Raw genomic sequence first — 24,902 nt, forward strand, 5'->3', positions numbered from 1 at the left:
TGGCAAAATGGAAAGGAAAGCTCCATTCCTGATGCAGCTGTGAACAACAGAATTTCAATATGTCTCTAATCCAGCAGACCTGGTTCTTAGCAAGGCAGGGAAAAAGTTAATGTTTTTTTTTAACGGTTTAGACTTTCATACAGGGTAAAAAGGCAATAGAGCTAGAGGGTATGTTGAGTGAGTGTTAAATTCTTTGGATCCTACAGTGTAGGGTGGGAGGGAGGTTTCCAAAGCGCTGAATGTGTCAGGAAAGTCTTCCTCGACCTTGCTGATGATACTGATCACCATTTCCTGAGCACGTGTTCCGTACGGGCAGATGCCGGCGGGGAGCGTTACCTGTTTTGTTCCTCATTCCATCCTCTGAGGCGTATGCCATTTTCACACGGGGAAACTGAGGCTCAGGGAAATGAACCGGTCAGGGATCACAGAGCTGGTGAGCGGCAGGATTGGAATTTAAATCTAGTTGTCTGAACTCAGGGCCCACATTTTAGCCACAAGCTGGATTTTTCTTAACTTTCCTCTATTGCGGCAAAATTGCACCAAAAACATCCTTGTGATTAATGACCAGGCCTGGGAAAATGAGGAACATTCTAGGTGCCATCTCGTCCGCTTTAAGTGATTCTAAAGGACAGATGCAAGAAACATGATTGGCTTTTCCAAAAGAACCCTAAAAGGAGGTGCCTTTCTCCCTTTTGTATTTCAATATACAATGTCATCTCCTTAATAGCAACAGAGCTATGCATAAATGTTTTTATAGAAGGATGTTCAATATGGCATTACTAATAATAGTGACCATAAACTGAATATCCAATAATAAAGGACCCGTTAATAAATTATAGCAGAAGACACTGCCACCATTAAAAATTCTGTTTTGGGAGAATATTAAATGGAATGGAGAATGCCCATGATATGTTGCTAAGTGAAAAATAAGTCAAAAGTCTATACATACAGTACAGTCCCATTTTTGTTTCACATACACACACACATGCATAGGAAGATAGGTAGAGAGACAGACAGACAGACAGACAGACAGAGACATACATAAACACAGGAAATGAACTGGAATGCTATCAGTCAGTATCGCCAATATTTTAACAATGATTAGCTCTGGATGATAGCAAAATTTTTATTTTCCTAAATTGTATTTTCTAATATTTCTTACATTTCCTATAATGAAATGTATTACTTAGTTATCTAAAAATAAATTCTAAGTAATGCATCCTCATTAACTCGACAACTTCATTACACAGTTAGTTTTTGAGAATCCACTGTGTACCAAGCTCTGTGTACTCAAAACACTTTAAAAAAAAAACTAAAAACAAAAAAGAAAGCAAAGTAACTCATCTCCCTGTTCTGCTGGTGTTCAGAATGATCTCCTTCAGGTCTCTGTCTACGCCGCTTCATAACACAGGGGTGACCAAAGCAGACAGCCATCTTTCCCTAGGACGTAGTTAGGGGTCCTGCCAGGGGAGGCTGACCAGCCTCTGGACCCTGACTGCTGCTTCTACCACCGGACATCGCTTCTCTTCCCTCTAAGCGTCAGTAAAAAGGATTAAAAGTGGTACCGCCCTCATCGGCCTTTTGGACAATTAAATGAGTTAAAAGTAAAGTGCCTTGAAGTATCCAACAGAGAAGAACGATTACTACTATTACTCTATGTAGAATGGCTACATTTCTGTTCTGTTTCGTCTTCTGTCTCCTTTCTTCCAAGGAGTAGAACGTAGCTGTGTTTCTCTTGGCGAGCAGGGACCACTGTTTAGGGCATTCGGGCGTTTAAAGTCATCTTTGAGATTCGCATGTAGGTGAGATCACTCAGTCAAAGGCATTTGGCCTCATAGCCAAAGCTGTAAAGGACAGAGGGCTGCGGTGGTGTGAGGAGAGACCAGAGGATTTCTACACCTTTCACAAACCCTTGGGAGCCAGTGTTGGACAAAGATCTTACCTGTGCTTGGAAACCTAATAAACATGGCTGGTTAGAGGCACCAGGAGGTCAACACCCTGCTGCTTATACTGACCAGCTCTGACTAGCTCTGCTCCCTGAGCTCTTTGAAAGCAAGATGTCCAGTAGCCGGCTAATTCCTGCCAGAGCCAGCCTGTTTCTGGTGGTGGCGCTGCCCCACTCCAGCCTCAACCCCCATCGTCTCCTTTCTCCATGGCTCCCAGTCTTCCCAGCTCATACCCTGCCTTCCCTCTGGCCCCTCTTAGAGTCAAATCTCCACTAAGGACCAAATGACGGTCTTAAAATGTCCATTGTCACATGTCACCTCTAATTCTAATCCCCCAGTGGCTTTCCAGTGCATTCAGAATAAAGCCCAAACTCTGCATGCCTGCACTCTGCACGATCTGGTCCCTATTCACCTCCGTAGTCTCATCTCAACCCTTCCCCGCTTTGCCCACGCTGCTTGAGGTGTCCTGGACTTCTGCTGGATTCTAGAACACGCAAGCTCTTGCCCACCTCGGGGCCTTATTGCCGGTTATTCCCTCTATGAAGAATAGCCTTTACCCATCCTTTTTGCGTGCCTGGGGCGCCTTGGTCTTCTGATCTCTGCTCCAGTGCCACCTTAGAGGGCCCTGCCCTTTCCACCTAATTTATAACAGCTTCTCTTGTTCCAGTACCTATTTATTTCCTTTGTAGATCTCATCACAATTTCTGCTTATTTCATTTCTTTATTGGTGAGCTTACTTGGGTGTGTGTGTGTGTGTGTGTGTGTGTGTGTGTGTGTGTGTGTGTGAGAACACGTATACTCTGTCCCCTACTCCTCTGCTTCATAAGAATGTGAGCTCCTCAAAGGTAGGGACCATGTCCGTCTCTTCACTGTTGTATCCTCAGGGCAGGGCCCCTCATGGACAAGGTGCCCAGTGCCTACAGAAGGGCGAGAGGGAGGGAGTCTCCGAGAAGAAGGGTTCTTCTCCCAGCAGCCCAGGTCCCCTGTGCCTGTGGCCAGTGTGTCCTGCTCAGCCTTCACATTACTGTGCAGGTTTCAAAATAACCCCCCTGGGCGGAGTGAGAAGCCTTTCAAGAGGATGAGGGAGAGATAATGAGAAACAGGAGCTGGCCAGCACGGGCCCAGCCGGATGTGGGACCGGCCAGGAAGAGGAAGCAACCTCGCCTCCAGGAAAACACTGGCTTTGCGGCTGCTGGAGTCTGACGAAGGTGGGATGCCTCATTAGTTCCCGGAGGTCTCCCTCTTGAGCTGCAGTGTTTGAAACGGCTTAACCGGCTCAGAGATGCTTCCATCCTAGAGCAAGAGCTGGTCGTAGTTTTTTTAAGAAGAGCTGTGCTTTCCACCTCCTAAAGCAGGGGCCCCTACACCCCTGCCGTGCTGTCAGAGGAAGAGGGGGAGGCAGGAGGCCACATGGAGGCGAAGCCTGCTTTGGCTCACCCTCCCCCTGACCTTCCCCAGGGCCCATCCCAGCGTGGGATCTGAACCTCCCACCACAGCAGGACCCCGGCCAGCCATCCCAAGGTGTAGCCGCCCTCCAAAATCTTGGCTCAGTTCTAGGGCAAAGCAAGGCGGGGAGGGTCAGGTCAATGGGTCACTAGAAACAACTTGGACATTGCCTAGGAAACGCGCTCCCCGCGGCTGCGCTGTGTGCATTTAGATCCACCCAGAACCAGATGTGTATTAAACCCTCAGGCCGCAGTGGGAGGTAGGCAGGCATCTGGGGAAGGTCAGAGTGTGTCAGGAAGGGGTCCACCTCCGTGATGGGAGACCATCAATCTTAAGGCCTTAGAGAGAAGTCTGGCGACCCAGGAGAGCTACGGGCTGAAAATCCATCCTCTGGGCCTGGTCTGTGTGGTCAAGAATGGGCTGGGCTGAGCGTGGGGGCTGCCAGCATCCCCTCCTCCAGGCTGTGACCTGGACCCTTTCCCGTAATCCATCTCTCTGTGCTGCTCCAGAAGCCAAGTGATGTGGTCATGGTCACCTAGTGCAAGGGTATATTTGCAAACCTCTAAAACATTGATCACCACTGGGTTTTTCCATATTCTCCTCTTTGTGATGGTCTGGAGGGCCACAGAGGAAGGGGAAGGAAATTAGCAAGTATGGAGAGAGATAGCTGCAGCTCTCCACACCCCCCTAATAACCTCCACAACCCCATCTAGAGAGGAGCTCTCGCAGAGAAGGAAACCAGAACACAGAGAGGACCAGTTCCTTACCCGAGGTCACTCACGAGGGCGGGGCGTCAGGCTGCCTGAATGCAAGATGGCCATTCAGTTCACAGCCTCTAGCAGACCATCCCGTTCATCCTGTGGTCAGCCTTCAAGGGATTTAAACTCAGAGCCCAGGACCGAGGGACACAAGCAAAAGTTTGAAGGAGTCCACGCACCAAGGAATCGCACACCCACCGGAAGGGTGGGAATCCCAAAGCCTTCTTGGGAACTGAGCAAGGAGTCTTGCTGAAGTCAACACTCCTTCAATTGTTTGTTGCAAACGCCTGCAGCTTAAAACCACTGAACCCAGAGCCTGGGTCTGCCCCATGCCTGCACCCTTTCGTGGCTAGTTCTAGGTTCCTGACATGGGGGCTTTAAGTGCTGAAAAAGCACAGGGTGATAATTGTCCCTTGGAACAAAAAAAGACGGACAGGGGAGCAGCAGGGCACCGGGTGACCTTCACGTTCCAAAACCATTTTTTTCTAGTTCAAATACATTCTTAGGAAGGCTTCCAAAAAAACAGCCAGACTGCAAAGCTTGTCAGCGGCAATAATAATTAATGTTTTGTTGAGCAAACACTGTGGGCTGTGCGTTATGTACTAAAACATTTTTGTCTCACTTAAGTCTTAAATCAGCCCTATGAGAGAGTAAAGACTGCAGTCGATAATTTAACACTCCCCCTCAAATAGACATCACCTGTATGAACTCGCATAGTCCTGTCAACACCCCCATTACTACCTCTCTTTTATAGGAGTGGAGAGCTTACAGAACGTGGCTAGGGCCACGCGGCTTTGCGTGTCAGTGCCAGAATTCAAACCCGAGCAGCCCCGACCCTCATACTGCCTGCCATCCGGCCCCCAGCCTGTCACCCTGACATAAGGAGAGGGTGATGAGAGAGACGGGGCAGGGTTGGAGCCGTCAGGGGACATCTTGGTCCCCCGTGGCAGCTCTCTTTCCGAGGAGTTTAGGACTCTGCGTCCCCAGCCCTCGGCAGAGACATCCCAGGCCCGACCTGGGAGAACGGCACCAGGTTCTTTGCAGCCAGCTGAGTGGGAACTTTGTCCTTGGGAAGAAACCATTCTGAAGCCGGCCTTCATCTCTGCCACTCAAAACATCCCCACTTCAAACACGAAACACCAGCGGAGGCTGAAGAAGGAACATTGCGCTCCTCTAACTTCAGTGCCACCCTCGCATAGAGGCTGAGAAGCCGGGGCCAGCCCGGCCTGTGACCCCGAACCAGGGACCCGCTCTACCAGGGGCTGCAGCTTGCTGTGTAGACTCCAGGGAGTGACTCTGGAGCCTTCATCCTCAGCTATCCTCCAGGTGCCGTTTCTAAATTCTGACGAGGATTCTGAGGAAGCACAAGAACAGCATCGTTTTCTAGCAACTCTGTGTCCCCCGAGGTCCTGATGCAGCACTTCGCGCACACTGATTAATTGATGCTGCTTCCGCGCCCATCAGACCGCTGGCGGCGGGAGGAGGGGGGGTGCTGAGCGGCTCCATCCACCCCCGAGGATGCGAGGCCCAGAGCGCGCTGGGCCAGCGTCTCCCTCCTGGATGCCTGACGTCACATGTCTGCCTTTGATGCCCATCAGCCAAAAGAAGTTATTCGTCTACAGGCATGAATAATACAACTCGGCTGGATTTTTCCAGAGTCCCAAAGTGAGTTCTCTAAAGAGACGGGACCACGCCGACAAAACCAGAGCAGCTGGCACGGAGCACGGGGTCCCGGGAGGACTGCGAGGGGCCTGCCCGCCCGAGACAGGGTCAGACCCTTGATGCAAACTTGCTGCTTTCAGAGGTAACACGCCCCTTTTCTAGAGATGCGAGGAGTGACAGAGGATGGGAGGTCCCACTGCCGTCCGTGGTCTTGGCTTTCCCTCTCCCAAGACTGAACTATTGACTCCTTCATTTGTTGGACCAACTCGAACTGAGCACCTGCTGTGTGGCTCGGCCCTGCCCTAGGCCCTGGGGATCCAGCAGGGAACCAGACAGACGAGGTCCTGCCCTCCTGGGGCTTACGCTCTAGGGGCAGGAGGAGCAGTAGCAGCTTTGTAAAAAACTGACAGCAGATGGGAGTTAGTGCCGTGAAGGAGACAGAGATGAGATGGAGAGCCCCAGGAGAGAAAGCCTCTTGGTGGAGTTGATGTGAGAGGCCAGGCTTGCAGGATGAGGCCGTCTGCCCTGTGAAGAACTGGGGGGTAAGCCCCTCATGCGGAACAGCAACTCCGAAGCCCGAGAGGCAGGAAAGGGCGTGGAGCAGCAGAGGCACAGAAGGTAGGCCAGCGGGGCTGGAGCGCGGAGAGGGGGTGAGAGCGGTGGGAGTCGGGGGATCTTGCCCCCCACGCGGCCTCCTGGCTGCTCTCTCGCCTTCTGAAGGTCCCTGCTCTTCTCCAAAGTGTGCTCCACCTGCCCCACGAACTCACCCTCACTTCGCCGAATCCAGTCCCTCTGCTCAAAGGAAAGGGGAGGGAATTCTTTTTGCGGTGGGGCGTCACTCTGACGTGGGGACTCACCATGGATCCTGCCCACAGCAGGATGGCATGGGTGAGAGGCTTCTCAGTGATGGGAACAGGGGTGTGTGTCTGCTGGCGGAGGCCCGGAGGCTCCAGGGTCCAGACACCGAGCTGGAGCTCCTACCACCACAGGCCCACTCTGCTGCTGCTTGCGGGAAGTCACAAATACAGCAAATTTTGGCTTCCAGTCCTTTGCGCTCCCCCTTTCCCATTTTCTGCCCCCTTTCACTCCTGGTGCCTCAGGGGGGTCCACCTGGACCTCGTGTCCCGCCTCTTTCCCCTCCACGACTTGAATCTCTCATTGGCTGCAGCCCTGCTGAACAATTAGCCTCCTGACAGCACGCTGGCTCTTGTAGCTTCAGGCAAAGTTCAGCCAGCAAACGAGAGTTTATATTCACAGGGCCTCTCCGCATCCATCACATGATGCCAAAGATGGGGCCGCCTGGTCCAGCCCAGTGTGGGCCCGGCCTGGCTGCCAAGCTTGCTAATAAGCCTCAGTGACGGGAGAGAATTGTCCCTGTTTAGACCCTTCCCGTGGGGCCATGACCAGCACCTAGAAGGTGCTCTGTCGTGGCGGGGACCGTGGCCAGAAGGCTGTTTGGCAAATGGCCTGGAACTGTCCCCCTTAATGGTGACGTAGCCAACCCTAACCTGTGAGCTCGGGAAGCCTGCTGTCTTGTGTCAGCGCTGGCCCACTGCTGAACCACGCCACCAGCTCCTCTGTCCTTTATGGAGATGAGAGTTTGCCCTACAGAGGACTGGCCCCTTCTCTGGCTTTCTACGGCCCTGGGCAAACGGCCTAAGTCCTCCCCATGGCCACCATCATCCGGCCTCGTAGGTCTCAATGTGCCCCCCCCCCCCCCCCCCCCCGCCTGCCAGCCACGCCGGCATCCCCTCCGCCCCTCGGCGAAGCCGCAGTCCTCACACCAAGAGACCTCCGCTCTTGCTCTTCCCTCCACCTGACACACCCTGCCCTCGCCCTTTCGACCCCCGCCTGTCCTCCGCATCTCAGCCCACGCTTCTCCAGACCCCTGACTGGGTCCAGCACTCTGCCCTCTGCTTTCAGGGGGCCGCTCAGGAGAGATACCGCGTGCTGCACGTCGGTGGCCCCACCTCGCCTCTGACTTTCGTGAACGTGGGACTGTCACCTTCCCTGCACATGGGAGGGGCCTCGCGAACGAGCTGCGTGGCTCCCAGCGTGCCCACCCCGGTCCCCGCGCTCTCTTCCTTCTCTCTCCTCCTGCCTCCCTTGTTCTTGGCTTTCCCTTCCCTACTTCCCCTCTTCCCCTCCATGCTTTCTATGCATTCCTTCTTCCTTCCTGGGCTTTGTCTGCCTGTGGCTCCCCAGAACACTATAGAAGCCCACAGAAAAGCACTTACAGTTATAAAAGAAGTTGCCACAACTTGGCACAAGGCGTCAGCCTTCACCTAGATCAGCCCACACCCAGGGCCTCGAGGGGGGCCCTAGGAGTCTTGTTCCCACTGTAGTCATTTTCTAAGGCCACCACGGCAAGTACCACCAGCTGGGTGGCCGAAACGAGAAATTTCTCGTCTCCCTGTTCTGGAGGCCGGAAGTCCAAAGTTGAGGTATCCACAGGGTTGGTTTTTTCTGAGGGCTGTGAGGGAAGGATCTGGTCCAGCCCTCCCTCCTGGACTCGTAGCTGGCCATCCTCTCTCTGTCTTCACCTTGTCTCCCCTCTCTGCATGTCACTGTGTCTCAGTTCCCTCTTTTTGTAAGAACACTCGTCATTCTGGATTAGGACCCACCCTAATGACCTCATTTGAACTTGACTGTCTCTGTAAAGACGCCATCTCCAAGTAAGGTCGTATTCTGAAATACCTGGGTCAGGACTTCCATATATGAGTTTGAGGGGGACACGACTCAACCCATAACACCTACCTTCCATCCACCCATTGCTCCAGCCCTTTTTGACTTAATGAATGAGAGAAAAATAGGGAACCACAGGCTACATCATCTTCCAAAGAAATCGAATGGGAGTCTGGGAATGGGGGTGGACAAGACAGAATGTGAAGAGAAAGACAGCCCAGAGTGAGAAAGGAGGGTTGAACCTACAAAGAGTGAAAGCTACGTTCACCGACTTGCCTCGAGGTGCCATGCCTTTGCCCTGGTCATCTGCAGGTCTCATATCGCAGATCAGCCACTTACTGGCAGCAGGGCCTTCGTTCTCACTTGTTGTGAAGCTCAGCACTGTGCCCGGCCCACAGAAACCCCCCTGGCAGACGGTGTGCTGGCCTCGGTATTATGAGCAGTGGGGGTCTAGCCCAAGCCCAGTGGTGGTTCAGGAAGAAGGCCATGACAGAGAAGAGGCTTATCGCCACCGACTCAGGTCGCACGACTCTGTTCTCATTAACAGCCATGAAGACAAGGGAACCTGAACAACGGTCAGCCCTCGGCTTCTTCAGCTGTGGCCTGGGGACCGAAGGTGTCAGGCCCCACCAGGCCCCACCCAGAAAAGGCAGAATCCTGAGTCCCTCATGAACCTGGCTAAATCAAGACTGGTACGGGTGGGTCCCAGGAACCTGAGGTTTTAAACAAGATCCCCCGGGATTCTTCTGCACATTCATGTTTGAAAACCCCCAGGCCAGAGCACAGGTCCTGGAGCGGCGGAGCTGAGTCCTGCCCATCAGTAGCCCCGACATCCACACAGCCCTGGTGCCAGGTCGGTGCAACCCGCACACCTGTCCCCATCACCAGCTTTCCTTGGATGAAGTCAGAGAGGTGGGCTTGAGCAAATACACGTAAAACAAATCTGTGTCTCGTGTTTTAAATCTTCCACTTAGAGGGACTGCGTTGGCAAATCAAGCTTTTTACATCATAAACTTCACTGCACCCAGATGCTGAGTTCTGGATTGCCCATCCCTCCTCTCTCCACAATTGGAGTCACCCAGTTTGAGCTCAGCCTTAGCTCTAGATGACCTGTGACCCTAGGCTGGAGGGAGCCCTGGCCCAGCATCCTGGCTGTGCCCCCATCTCTGCTGTCAGGCACCATTCCTTTTCTTTCTAGGCACCATCCACGACCTGTTTCAGGAAAGCCTGAGGCCCACCTTGTCCCCCAGGACCTATGTTCATATCCTATTTCCAAACACTCAGTCCCTAAGGTCAAGGCCGAGATCCTGCCACATCTTGGCAGAGCTTCCAAGCCCTGGCCTACTTTCTAGGGCCTCCAGATACCAGCTGTTGCTGAATTTCACCTGTCACCAAACCCCACCTGCCTCTCAGGACACCTCCAGTGATTCCCCCAAAACAGAGTCGGCACACCTGTTAGGAGCACAGCCTGGGTGTCAGCTTGGCTCTGCCACTTGGTAACTGTGTGACCGAAGGCAAACGGACCAGCCCCTGAAGCTCAGTTCGCGCCGCTGGAACAGCCCTACTTCATGGGGTTGGTACGAGAACCCGGCGAGGTCGCACACGTAAAGTCAAGCACAGCGCCTGCCTCGTATAGGGGCTCGAGAAAGCCTGGCCGCCAGGACAGAAGCTCTTCTGTTCTGAAAGCTCAGAGACTCAAGCAAAAGTCCATGCCAAAGCAAAAGCACCTCCATGCTGCCCGGAAGATGGCCCTGGTGGTCACTCAGGGCATCACTTTGGACCTTGCAACAAACAGACTTGTGAGCAGCCTTTTTAGAACCTACCTTTCAGCAATAATAATAGTAACAATAATGGTCAATACTTAGGCTGTACTCACTAGAAACCAAGCACTGTGCTAAGAGTATTACACATTAGATCCTCTCAGTAGCATTGTTGGTACTTTATTACCCCCATTTTCCAGATGAAGAAACTGAGGCACAAGGTCAGACCTAGTAAGTGTCAGAGTCCGAGTTTGAACCCCGGACTTTGCCTGGTTGCAGAATCTGTGCACTGAGCCACTATATTCTGCTGCTTCTCTTAAGTAGTGACATTTAGGAACCAAAATGCTTACTGTTCCCTCCCTCCCTCTCCTCTTGCTCTAGGCTGCTGGCCCAGATGCTTGTCCTTGTCCTTAGACCTTGGACTCCTTACCTCCCAGCTGAGCTGGACATCCTGTCAACCCAGGTAGGTCCCCACCTTTCTCTGTGGTTGAGTGGGCCGCATCCAGTTTGTGAAGGGACACCTTGTCAGTACTCAGTGAACTAGATGAGTGAACCCTTTCTTAAGGAAAAATAGTCATTCACCTACAATTTATGTGTCATGGATAGGTGTCAGATTTACCTAAAATGGGGTATGTCTGTGGCACAAATGACTACAGATTATTTTTCCAGTAGCTTAAATCAAGGAGTACTGCGTGAGCCAAGCAACGCCTATTTGATGAGGTGGAAGGGGTGTGCCTTCCCCTCTGCATCATCCCTGACTCCTGGAAGCTCGCACAGCGGGGCTGGCGGCTCTATGAGCCTTAATAGTTTATTCAGGGTGCACAGAATGCATGTCAGCCAAGGGAGCAGGCACATCTCTGTCCTGGTAACAGACATCCCTTCGCTAGATGTAGGTGGAGCATATGGATGTCTGTCCACTGTCACCAGGGAAATATCATCATCATAGTCCGTGCCACCTGCCTGTAAAATCAAACCACTGAATGAACTGGATAGTGCTTCCTTAAGTCCTTTTTGGACCAGGCAAGGCATATATGTGTATGTGCACACCAGATCTGGGAGGAAGTTTACAAGAAACTCAATGTTTCCTCCCTTCATTTTTTGCATATTAACTTTGCTTTTCATTAAACACTGCCTTTGCAAATCCATTTCCTCACACTAAAAAGGAGGATCCACAGAAAACAGTCTCCCTGAGTTCACCTGCTGCCCTCAGCTGCAGATCTGGTGACCTCGCCTTTAAATACACAATCTCAAAAGGGGAATTTCCTCGGAAGCCCTCAGTGACCAACACAAAGAAAACAAAGGGAGTTTGCGACTGTGAATCACAGTCTCCAGCCACATCCGCACTCATTCACCCAGACAGCCCCGGGAAACAGCCGGCCAGCCCTTTGCTAGACACCACTCTGCAAAGCTGATTTCTTTCCAACCCTTTGCCACCGCTGGGCGGGCTCACCCTCACTCAGAGCCCGGTTCACCCTCTGCCCGGATGCTTGCATCCACCCGCTGGTGTTCTCAGAGTTAAACCATAAACAATTGCATTCCTGTAGTGAATGAAAGGGAAAGTGCCAGTCACCAAAGCAGAAAGGAAGGCAGGAAAATGGGCGTGGATTGAAACAGCTAGAGAGAGCCCAGAGCATTTGCATCTGCAGAAGCACAGAGCAAGCTCTTGGACCTGAGAGGCAAGCTAAGTGGGTGCCCTCCTGGGTCTCTGAAAAAATGAGTCCTCAATTAAATGCCTGAGATTCCCACCCCAGCACCTGGAGGTCTGGATTTTTCAGGCATTTAGAAGCCTTGCATACTTCTGGCATGTCCCAGTGACGTGGGTGTGGACAGCATCACTGCCAGAGAATGTGCCCAGTGGCTAGCCATTCCTGTTCCTCCTCTGCCGGTACCTATCTGGAGGAGCCCTGAAATGGGGATGTGGTTTTCAAAGAAGATCGGAAGGCAGGTAAGAAGTAATCCAGGTGACCCACGGGGCCATTGGAATATCAGCCTCGCAGACACACTCAGATAATCCTATATTTCAGCCCAACTTTTATATCAAAAGGTTGATCAAATCTAAGGTGCCCACCCAGTAGACCAGATTTCTAGGCAGCTGAATTTCCAGGCTACCTAAGAGGGTGAGTGTGACAAGCGTAATCAAGCCAGCCAGGCTAAGGCCACAGCATTCTGCTGGACCACAAAGGCTGCGTCCAGCACTTTAGTGAATGAGACCATTCCATCCCTCCAGCCCTCATGGCCCGGCAGTGGGAGGATGAAGGTAAAGGGGGCAGCGTGGTGCATGACAATTCTTACAGTCCCTGCACTCCGGGCGCTATTTTTACATGCCTGTGCCATCAGCCAGCCCTTCTTTATTTCCAGGCAGTCTTTTACTTTCACTGGGATGGACACACACACACACACACGCACACACACACTCCACCTCAGCTCTGGATATAACCTGCTCTCTACTCCCCAGAATAGAAATCTTGATTCTTACCCGAAGAGCTTGCAGGCTGAGGGCTGCGCCCCTCTCCGGCCGAGGGGAAAGAGAATCCACCCGGTCTGGGCTGCTCTGCGTTGTCACTGTCACCGCGCTGCAGCCCCGAGCTGGCAATCTGAACCTCCCGGTGACTGCGGCTCTGTGTGGGGAGCGAGGACGGGCCCCGGCATGCACATCAGGCTGCCGGTCCGCCTCCAGACACCCTGCCACAGAGCCGGCTAGCAGTCCCGCAGGGCTGGGTGGGAAGCAGGGAGGCAGGCGGGGGCTGAGAAGGTCAGCCTGTAGGTCTCTCTCTGGCTGATCAGCTGAGGGGACCTGCCTTTAGGCACCCGCCCGCACCGACCCCGCCCACAGGGATGCACACAGAGCTCTAAGCACCCCCAGCCCCGGACTGCCAGCAGCAGGCCCAGGGAAGCGGAGCCAGCGGGGAAGGAAGGCAGAGACGGCAGACAGACAGCGGCAGCGACTCTCCTGGGTGTTATTTTAGCGTGGTTTGTCTTGGGGCAAATGGCTGAGCTGAATGGACTACTAGCCCGTCTGAGCAGATTCCTGTTTATTTTGAGGCCTCGGTTGGCAGGGAAACAGCAGGTCGTGGCTCAGAGACACTGCTCTGGAATCAGAAGGCTGCTGGACAAGAGGGCGTCCTTTTCTCCCCTGCGTGTCCTCTGGCAGCCCTGCGCAGGATGGAGATATCTGTGTGTGGCAGTGTGTGTGTATGTGTGTCTGTCTGTCTATGCTGTTCCCATTTTGCAAAGCTGCTCAAGGCCATGGCCATCCAGTTTAGGGCTGGGGAGGGGCGGCAGAGAGCATTTTCTGCCCGTTCCCACCAGGGGTCAAGCCTGTCCCTGCTGAACGAGGCAAAACATCAGGTGAGCCCAGCTTCAGGCGTGGGGATTTCTTCAGTGGACCACGGGCATCGTCTTTATGCCCGAGGCCAGGATGGGGTAGGGAAGAGGGGGAGCTGCCTCTGCAAATAACTCTTGGGTGAGAAGGTGAGGAAAGAAACTGGACTGAAAGGATACAGATCAGGAGGTGTCTTTGAAGAGACCAAATGGAAACATGATTAATAGTTTCCTGTAACTGATGAAGAGTCCTACCTTGTGATGCAGGCGCTGGAGCCTGGGAGGTGTAGCTCTGTGTGTGTGTGTGTGTGTGTGTGTGTGTGTGTGTGTGTGTGTGTGTGCGCGTGTGCGCGCCCACAAGCCTGCCCACCTGATGATTCATACAGGAGGTACAGGTTGACCTGTTGGAACTAGAAATATTCTCACTGGTCTCTCGCTCCTCTGGGAAGGTGGAGGTGGAACCCTGTTCCCTAAACCCATCAGGGAGCAGTCAGGAAGCCTTCAGATGCCTCCTGAAGGGACGAGCCTCGGAGCAGCTCGTCTCCTATGACAGGGCACTAGAGGCAGAAGCAACACATAGCGCCAACAATGGGTGAGCTGTGGTTCTCCCAAAAGGGACTTGAGAGGTACAGAAAAAGTTCATTTCTCCAAGCCTTATTAATAGGAACCTCCATGAATGGCTGCTTCCACATACTCAAAGGCACTGATAATTTGCTTTAAAAAAATAATAATAATCTTCTTGAGTATCTGCACGATTCCTGAAGACCTTCTGAATCGTAGAAAGAGGAAAATATTTCAGACAGTCTTCTCGATATTGGAGAATTGCTTTGCTACATCCAGGGTGTGTGTGAGCTCTTTTTAACCACGTGGAATGATACATTTTAAAGTTAGGAGACACCCTAAAGACCCTGAGGACAGAGACACGGCTCAGCGTCTCCCCCAGGTTGCACCCCTAGTTAACTAAGTCCTCGCTGGGTCTGAAACCGGGTCTCCTGCCTCAGGCTAGCACCTGTGAGCCTGCCCACACTGTGCCGTTGCACGCTCCTGGGCAGCCCAGCTCTTCCGGGCTCTCCCTCCCTCCCTCCTGAAGGGGGTTCCTGAGACCTTAACCACAGCTTCCCTGCAAGCTGACACGATTACGGTGACAGTCAAAGGTGCCCAAGTGTATGACAGCACCTTGAAAACCAGTAATGCAAGTGTAAGTCATTATTTTAATTTTATTTCTCGGTTACATCTAGTTGTGAAATACTGTTCAGGAAAAAAAAAAAAGTTGAAAAACCACACAGCTCTTAGGCAAATATGAGCACTAGCTACTAAGAGAAACCAATTTCTTGATTACATATCGGGTGTTCAGCAATGGTCCTGTCCAAATGCTGGGAAATCATGATTCCTCAGTTCCTTAAAGTACCTTCTATAATATAATTCTCCTCAGTATTGAACTTTTTAAAGTTTTACTTTAACGTCCCTCAAGTTCTGTATTTATTTCAACATCTGTGTCAAGTACCCAGATTTATCTTTTAAGTAATACACGTTCAGAGGCTTGGAGTCAGGAGACACGATACTGTGAATGCTGTCCAGCCCCTCCGTTATTTAGCATGGGAAGGGGTGGGGGCTACCTAGTTGAAAAGCCTGGCCTCAGAGCAGCCCTCCAGCTCCGGGCCAGGGGATAGTCCATGGGAATAACAGCTGTCAAAGCCACTTATTAAGCATCCAAGAGATGCGACAGCCTTTACAAGTAACAGAAATGACATCATCCCTTAAAGCCCTTAGGTCGCTTTTAAAGTCATTTCTGCAGTGACTAAAACCTTATATAGCCTTAAAAACCTGAAAATAGACTTGCCATATGATCCGGCAATCCTACTCCTGCACATATATTTGGAGGCAACTCTTAATTTGAAAAGATACATGCGCCCCAATGTTCATAGCAGTGCTATTTACAATAGCCGAGACATGGAAACAGCCTAAATGTCCACTGACAGATGACTGGATAAAGAAGTTGTTGTATATATACACAATGGAATACTACTCAGCCATAAAAAAGAGTAAAATAATGCCATTTGCAGCAACATGAACGGACCTAGAGATTGTCATATTAAGTGAAGTAAGTCAGACAGAGAAAGACAAATATCAGATGATATCACTTATATGTGGCATCTACAAAAATGACACAAATGAACTTATTTACAAAACGGAAAGGGACTCACAGACATAGGAAACAAACTTATGGTCACCAAAGGGGAAAGGAGAGGGAGAGATAAATTAGGAGTCTGGGATTTGCAGATACAAACTACTATAGATAAAACAGACAAACACCAAGGTCCTACTGTATAGCACAGGGAACTATATTCAATAGCTTATAATAACCTATAATGAAAAAGAATATGAAAAAGAATATATATATGCATAATTGAATCACTATGCTGTAGACCAGAAACTAACACAATATTGTAAATCAACTATACTTTAATGAAAAACAAAAACCAAAAACCTTATCTGTGTGCTTACTAGCACTGCAGAGGTGGGCTTGAGAAAGGAAGAAAATGACCGATTGGGAGGACCAAAGAAATCCCAGTAGAAGCCCAGGAGGTTTATCCACAGAGGTGTGGCCTTGGCCCGAATCAGGCACGTCTAGGATGTTGTGGCTGATGCTGGAGGTGAGATTTTTCCTTCCACGTCCTAAAAGATTGACTCACTACCAAGCACTTCAGCAGTTGCTATTACAGAAAGTGGCTCTAAACCTCTTGTGAGAGCTTTAAAAGCAGGGGGAAAGTAGACGGCGGCGTTTCTGTGGTTTCTCTTATTTTGTGCTCAGTGCCTCTGAAAATCAGACATAAAACTATCACTTTTTAACTGCACTGGCATAAAAGAAGAGTCAGAGTGTGATAGATTCAGCAGGATTCAAAATGTCCCCAGTAAATAAATTTTCTTTCCCTCCAGGCATAACACATAAGCCCAGGCTTCTTGTCCTTGAATCATGAGGCTGACATTCAATATTTGCTTTAAAATTTCTCCTTGGTTCATCCTGTTTACATAAATGATACAGTTATGGGAAACGCATACCAGACACACTGCATTTTCTTTCTAATCTCATTTGACCTTGTTCGGACTCAACAAATCCTAATCAGCTGACAGGAGAAATCAGACGCTGCATGCCACTCGCTACCCCCAGCAAAGCATTTCCTTCTGTTTATGCCCAATCATGCAATTAAATGAAGGGCATGCTGGCCTCATGGTGAAGCAGCTGCCAAGATGACGGAGGGGAGCAATTTGACAAACAGGGCACAGGGAAACGCAGCAGACGCTCACAGGAAATTGTATTGGTTGCCCAAGGAGACCTGACAGACACAAACATCACCAGAGCTGCAGGACAGGAACGGGGTCCAAAGGTTCTCAGTGGGGAAGGTGCCTCGCTCTGCTCCCACTGTAACCCAAGAACAGGAGCTTGCCCCAGTTCGTCAGCCTGGCACTCAGCGACTTCGGGGGAGGACGCTTGGACAGGGTCATAGCCACGAGAAGTAGGCTTTCTCTTTCTGATATTCATCACCTGTTGCCAATTCTGTGTCTTCCTCAATCCTGTTTTCCTATTTTAATTTTAAAATATCTTGTCTTCAAATGAAAGTAAGGCTTTATGCACATGATAAAAATGTGTAATGTTCAGAAAGGTATAAAATGACCCTCACTCACCCCCTTCTTTCCAAAGATAATCATTCTTCACTTTTTTTCTGGGTCCTTTCAGGGGAAAAAATGTCTCTATGCATTTGAATGTGTGCACAGCTTAAAAGCCATTTTCTAGGCACCATGTCCGCATTGTTTGTTTCTCATGTAATAATAGATCTTTCATGCTGGCCTAGACCACCTGATCACCAGCGTTCCTTGCCTGGATTCTTGTAATTTCCTCCTGGCTGGCTTCCCTGCTTCTACCCTTATCCCCTACAGTTCATTCCAGAGGGATCCTGCTAAAAGGTAACTCAGATCTTGTTCTCTTTGGTCAGGACTATCCAGTGCCTTTCTCTGGCACTAAGAACAAAAGCTAAGCTTGCTCCCACTGCCTGCCTCCACAAGTCCCTCCCTGATGCACTCTTTCTCCTCCTCACTGTGTTCCAGCCTTGCTGCACCTCATACAGGCCAAGTGTGGTCCTACCTCAGGGCCTTTGCACTTACTGTTCCCTCTGCCTGAAGTGTCCGCATTTATTTTCTGCCCCTCCGTTCTTTACTTGGCTGGCTCTTTCTTATCATTCTGGCCTCATTTCAGACCCTCCTCCCTGACCACCTCTTCTGAATCAGCCCCTCACCAGTGTCTATCACATCCCCCTGCTTTCTTTTTCTTCATAGATCTTATTACTGTCTGAAAATGATCATGTTCAGTTATTTGTTTACTTGTCTGTTTTCTGTCTCCTCCTACTGCACATTCCGCATGGGATGTCAAGTCCTTGAGGAGAGCAGAGATTTTATCTGTCTTTTCACCATTATATTCCCAGTCCTTGTACTGATGGTTTTCAAACTTGAATGTGCATCAGAATCATCAGGAGGGTGTTTTCATCAAAAGCACAGATGGCTGGACCCCAACCCCAGAGTTTCTAAATCAGTAGGTCTGTTGTGGGCCTGGGAACTTGCCTGTCTAACAAGTTCCCAGGTGACACTGTTTTTTTTTCATTTTTCATTTTTATTAGGTAGAATTGTTAACAGTTTGCACATATACATTATATTGCATGTAAATACATACATACATACAATATACAGCACTTATTTTTAGTTTATATATATGTACTGATCATTATTTCTAAGAACAGTTTAGAGCTCTAGCTTTTTAAACTTACATAGTTACCAAAGGAATAGAGCCAACCACAAAATAAGAATCAACAGAATGTGGTCATCTAATCATAAAGGACAGTCAAATGTGCTTACACACATATTCAAGAGCTCAATTGTCTAAGTTATAAGTAGTTCCTTTGTGTCTTTTTTTTTTTAAGATTCCATATATAAGTGATATCATATGGTATTTTTCTTTCTCTTTCCAGCCCACTTCACTTAGAATGATGATCTCCAGGTCCATCCATGTTGCTGCAACTAGCATTATTTTATTCTTTTTTATGACTGAGTAGTATTCCATTGTGTACGTGTACACACACACACACACACACACACACACACACACACAAACCCCACAGCTTCTTTATCCAATCATCTGGATATATTTTTGCTGCTGGTCCGCGGACCAGACTTGAGAACCACCAGTCTAGACAGTGCCTAGAATCCCGTGGGTGTGGTGTATATGTTTCTAATGTGATTGCACAAGTCTGCACAGAAGGATCTGCTACCTTCTTTGGAATGGCAGTTTCCATGACATCACTTATTTATATTTATTGGACAGTAAACCTCCTCAAATTCTTTGTGACAGGAGTGCCCCAAGTTCTGTCAGCTGAAATGGTTTTTCAGCTCCATTGATGTGTTAGCAGATGATTGGAAACCAAAAGTGTTATCAGCCCAAGGGGACCAGTGAGAGACACCTCTTGTTCTCTGAAAACACCAAACCCACAAGGAGTGGGACTCTCGCTTGACATGTGACAGAGAACTGTCCCGAGGGCTTTCCCCACAATTGTTTAACAGCTGTCCTGTTGGTTTGGATTAGGCCCCGGTGCACTGGAATGCACACAGCTTGTCTACCTGGGCCACAGGTTATGAAATGTAGGAACCAGTGGTCTTTCTGTGGGTCAGAAGACCCCAGAGAGTCTGACAAGACCTATAACCCTGTCCCCAGAAAAATAAACATACACACACACACACACCCGATTTCACACTGAATTTCAGGAAGCTACAAGATGCCCCAAGTCCATTTTAATCTCAGATTCAAAACTCCTGATCTAATCATTGGCTAGCCATTTGGCAAAACAAATCAAAACAACCTGGATCCCAGTTTGTCATTTAAATTCCTGATGAATCAGAGGTTTAAATATAATAAGACAACCCTTAGAGGAAAACATTAGAGAAAACCTTAGCGGAAATCATTAGGTAATAAGATTTACCATCTTTGAATGGGGAACGTTTTGAAGCATGATTTGAAACCCAGAAACCAAAATAGAATAGTAAGATTGATTTTGTACAATTTAAAACGATCTGTACAAGAAAGAGGAAAAAAGGTCCTCCTAGTTTAGACTCTGGGGAGAAATCTATGGACCCCATCTTTTCCATCTGTATTCTTTCCATTTGAATTGTCTGGGTGGCCTGTGGCCAAGCTATGGGACGAGACAATCTTATCGGAGCAGGCAGGGTCAGACCACATCCTTCTGCGAAGTCCTGTCACTGCATTAATCATTTCATTAGCCATGGTTTGGGGGTTTTTGGAATAACTTTATTGAGATATAGTTCACATACCATGCAGTTCACCCATTTAAAGTATACAATTAAGTGGTTTTAGTATATTCACAAAGTTGTGCAACCATCACCACTGTCTGCTTTAGAATTTTTTGTCATCCTTAAAAGAAACCCCTTACACATTAGCAATCGCTCCCCATTCCTCCCTCCCACCAGGCCTAGGCAACCACTCGTCCACTTCCTGTCTCTCTAGATTTGCCTATTCTGGCCATTATAAATGGGGTCATACACTATGAGTTTCTTTTCCTGAAAAATCATTATGTCTTTGAAATTCATCCATATTGTAGCATGTATCCGAATGTCATTCATTTTTACTGCTGAATGATATTTCACTGTACGGATATGCCCCATTTTATTTATGCATTCATCAGTTAATGGACATTTGGCTTGTTTCCTATCATGAGTAATGCTACTGTAAACATTTGTGTTGTGTACAAGTTGTTTTTTTTTTTAATTGAAGTATAGTCAGTTACAATGTGTCAATTTCTGGTCTACAGCATAATGTCCCAGTGTGTTATGCACAAGTTTTTGTGTGAACGTATGTTTTTATTTCTATTTGGTCTAGTGATGATTTTTCCCTTAAAGATTTACCCAAAGCATTTTACTTAGCCTATACAATTCTTCTGGTTTTAGTTTTGTTCTCTCGTGATCTTGTGGGGAAGCAAAGCAGGTCTGGATTCCAAAGACCTTAGAGCCCCTCTGCCCTGAGCCCGGCCCCTCTCTGTTTCTGTGTGATCTGGGATGTGACTTCATCTCGGTGCGCCTCGGTTGTAAGAACACCAGCTCTCGGGCTCTCAGGAATATCATGAGGATTAATGACGTGGACCAAATAGGATCTTCTGTTGAGAAGGTGCTAACCCACAGGATGGGCTCGTGTGCATCAGAGAAACAAGATACCCTCAGACCAAGGGCTTGCCCAGCACCACGGGTGACTATATCAACCCCGAGGCCAGTGGTTGGGTGCAGAGGCACAGATGGTATAAAAAATACCATTTACTTAAGATTTGGGTTTCCCCTGTGATCCAACTTTGGTTGCTTTCCAAATCCTGCAAGCCGCCCTCTGAGGGAGGCCCCTGCCTGGTCACCCTGTTCAGGGAGCAGGAGGAAGGTCAGGGCCATGCCCAGTGATGGGCAGCCAGATGGGCAAACTTAAATTCTAAAGCCCACCCTCCAACTAACATCTCTCCAAGGACCACTCTAAGCCAAGACCTCATTTAACCAAAAAGCAGCTCACTCTCTACAGAGCCCCAGGGATACCTCCTTTTGTGAAATCCTCATGGCCCTGACCTTCTTGTTGGCTCTGGAGTAGAGGTTTGACCTCTCACCCCTAGGTACAGTCTGATGAGGACCCCCCCACTTAGCGGAAATCATTAGGTAATAGTGGCAGAAGAGGGGTGGGAAAACATCTGAGCTTCCTTGCGCTCTCTGATCAGTCACCTGTGCCCCTTGCTCTTTAAAATCAGGCAGCAGAAAGTGCGGCCACTGATAAGCATGTAAATGAGGAATTTAATAGGGGAGGAGATGGCAGGCATGCCTGGGTTCTAACCCCCATGCCACCACTTCCTAGCTCTGAACTAGGAGAAGCTTTCTGAGACTCAGTTTCCCCATCTGTTAAATGGGGGTAATAGCAGTATTTACCTTGCAGGGTCACTGTGCGGATTACGGGAGAGGATGCTTGTTTACTGCACACAATCCCGTCTACATTGCAGAGCTCCATCAATGTTTGTCCTTATTATCATAGCACTTACAAAATCAGAATTAAGGATCTCAAGTAATCTAGCCATCCTCTCTAAGCTATTTAGGGAGGCTGTTTGTTTGTTGATTAGTTGGAAGCACCTAGTATGTGTCAGACACCACAGGGAGCTGCTGGTGGCCATCTCAGGAGGGGCGAGTCCTCCTGTGAACAGGACGACACCAGATGCAAAGCCAAAAAATGGAGAGAGACAGATTCAGGATGCCCTCGTCTGGGCACCGGAATCCCACCATAACAAAACCCTGACCTTTTCAGCGACATGAGGAAGAAAATTTCTCCTTATTTTGCCTGTCTTTTCAAACTGGATTCCATTCGATTGTCACTAAAAGAATCTTGACTTATTCTAGGAGCTGTCTGGTTCCCACAAGCATTTTGTTGACTTACCCTTAGCATAGATATTTGTGGTCCCTAGCAGAGGGGCGATGTGTGTCAAGGAATGCATGCCTGTGCACGTGACGGAGACATCTGTCCACGTCCCCAGGTGCACACAGGCACCTGTCATGTGCTTGAGAGGCAGAGACTTTAGAAGGAGAAACCAAGACTCTGCAAAATTTCCTTTTTCTTTGTCTCTCGACTCTGCTTACAGAGCAATTCTCCCCAAACCCTTAATTTTATTCCTTTTGTTCTCGACCAAAGAAAAAAGTTCTTGGCTCTGTGAAGTATATTCTGCTGGGCTCTAAGAAGTCAGGAAGAGATAGGGAGGTGGGTGTGGGGAAAGGAAGCTCTGCAGATCCCATTTGTGTTTTTTCTCTTTTACCCAATTACAAGGACTCAGCCAACATCCATTTATCTATTTCCTATTTCGTACGGAGCTTTTAACAACTAAGCATTAACATTACTGTAATGGGATGTGTCTAATGATTTTCTGGGAAATGTCTTCTCGGGTCTCAGCAAAGATCATTTACTTGGTGGAACCTCTTCCTGATTCCCTGCTCAGAATTAGACTCCCCAGTTCTCTCTGGAAGCAAGTTGGCCTCCGAATGAGAGAAGGGAGTACGAGAATGTTTTACTACAGCATCCATCACACAGACTCAAACCTGCCACCCACTCAGATCTGGGAGGAGAAGAGGGAGAAGGGGGTTGGGGAGAACGTTCATGCTGAGCGCAAGCCTGAAGCCAAGCAGAAAGTCTGCAGCAATCTGAGCTCCTTGGAGAAACAGACGCACTCACCTCTGTGCTTTGGCTCTGGGGACCCTCCTTCTGGGGCGACGGGCAGCTGTGACAGCCTAGGGCGTCCACGCCGTCCTACCAGGGCCGCTGCAGGCCGGCTGCTGCAGGAAGAAGGGAGTTTCCATTCTCCATCAGAAGGGAGTGTCCTTCACCGAAGGAGGCGATGCCCTTACTCTCCTAGAGTCCAGGCTGTTGGATCTGCTTGTCCCCTCTCTTCTGCTGCCTCTCTGGTGTGAATGGAGCCCAAGGGAGCCCCCAGAGAAGGGCTGTGTGCAGATCACACACCACACAGGCCCCTGATCCAGGCTGTTCCTCTAGCCTTGGGGAGCCTGGGGAGGGAAGCGGTGGAGTGCGGTGTGAGGTCACCCTCTTGGGGCCCCTACCAGTGTGGCCGGTGTACCCACAGAAAGCCCAAGGACAAGCACTTGCGTATTTATTTCTCCCCCTCTCATGTGATGTTATTTTTGGACCAAACACAAAAGCTATTTGGGGGCTGGACAGCTGCCAGGCGAAAGGACAGTTATGTCATCCAAGTTGTCTCTGTGCCTTTCTGAATTAGCCTCCGTTACCTTTCCCTGGGAAAGGCAGAATGGGGGGGGGGGGATCTTGCTCTGAACCTTACTTTTAATATATCTGAGCAATTAGTCCAAATTACTAACTGAATATCACCCAGTTCATCTCCACACTTTGAGGCTGCACAGAGGATCGGTGTAATGAACAAAGTCACTGCTCTCACGTCTGAGGCTGGTGGGCGTGTCCCACGTCAACCCGCATCCGGCCATCATCCACCTGGCGGTGCAGACGCAGAGACCCTCTTAGCCGCGCTGGGTGGGATCCAGCCATGTGGAGGAGCGAAGCTCAAACACGGAATCACACTGATTCTGGCCATTTCCCCTGGCTGTTTCTGCTTCTAAACGTAAACCATTGAAATAGCGTGATTTTTCACCCCTGATTCTGCCTCTTCGGACACGAATGGGAAGCTCTGAAACCTCATGCCTGACAGAACGCCAATTCCACATCATCACCTGCGCTGTTATTTCTTGAGCCCTCGCTAAATGCCATTCCCACGCTGCCCTCTTTCCTCGGGTTGCCTCATCTACCCTCACAGCCGCCCTGTGAAGAAGGCAGTCTTGTTCCAATCTGACAGCCAGGGCGGCAGAGGCCAGGGGAGTGAGCTTGCCGGGGGGGAGGGGGTACGGGGGGGGGGACGGCAGATCGCAGCCCCCACCGCCTGACTCCAGAGCAGGGGCTCCCGGCCCCTGTGTGGCTCCTGTCTCCGGAAGCTATAAATTAATGAGATTTCACCGTTTTCATTTCATCAGAAGAAAAACAAAAAACCTCACGGTTGATTCAGACCATGACTTCACTCCTCAGAGATTTTTCCCCCCAATTCTTTTTTCCTAGTTCTTGAAGGAGAGAAAGAATAAGGGTTCCGTCTGTTTGCCGTCCCAGGCCCTTATTCTAGGTACAGGATGGAGAGTCTCTGGCCTCTGTGCTCCGTGGGGCCAGTTTCCTATGAATAACTCACTGTGCAAACACACACACCAGAGAAGACTGGGCTGGAAAGCCAGGGGCCTGGCTCCCCACTGCCTCCGAGCTGAATTGCCCTTTCTCTCTGCCACCTTGAGGGAGAGCCAGGGAGATGGGGCCCAACAGCTTGTCCAACACTGCCCTCTGCTGGCCACTAGGCGGAATTACCCCCAGGGTGGTGGTCTTGAGGACTCTCCATTGAGCGCAACAAGGATGATTCTCAGAGGACCAATTTCCAGGTTCTCAGTTTTCTTTAGGTACTTTTTCCTAAAGCTGTTTTGCCTGAGAACATGTCTTTGTTCATAATAATCCTTCCCTTACTGGAAAGAATACCCCTCACTCTTCCCAAATCTTACTAAGAAGCCATTGCCCCAAATGTAAAAATCTCCAGGTCCAAGTCCCCAAACTGGAAACTTCCTTTAGTAATTTAATTCTGCTTCCCTCAATAACTAGTTAGGCATGTTTTTGTTTAACAGCTTTGTCTCTTCTGTCCCTTGAA

The 24,902-nt window shown here is 49.6% G+C and overlaps 1 protein-coding gene across 2 annotated transcripts in view; it reads right to left on the minus strand.

Moving 5' to 3' along the window:
* Nucleotides 1-23,287, minus strand: part of FGF1 (fibroblast growth factor 1) — a 94,841-nt gene extending 71,554 nt beyond the window's left edge. The window contains exons 1-2 of one of the 2 annotated variants that reach the window (XM_031449253.2): nt 22,874-23,287; nt 12,734-12,875 (exon numbers count right to left, since the gene is read on the minus strand). The gene's annotated coding sequence lies outside the window, so the exon portion shown is untranslated. The remainder of the gene's footprint in view (nt 1-12,733; nt 12,876-22,873) is intronic. The other variant, XM_031449252.2, reaches the window with a different exon arrangement.
* Nucleotides 23,288-24,902: the final 1,615 nt, after the last annotated feature.

The sequence above is a fragment of the Camelus dromedarius genome, chromosome 3 (genome assembly GCF_036321535.1).
Source record: "Camelus dromedarius isolate mCamDro1 chromosome 3, mCamDro1.pat, whole genome shotgun sequence".
Taxonomy (NCBI): Eukaryota; Metazoa; Chordata; class Mammalia; order Artiodactyla; family Camelidae; genus Camelus; species Camelus dromedarius.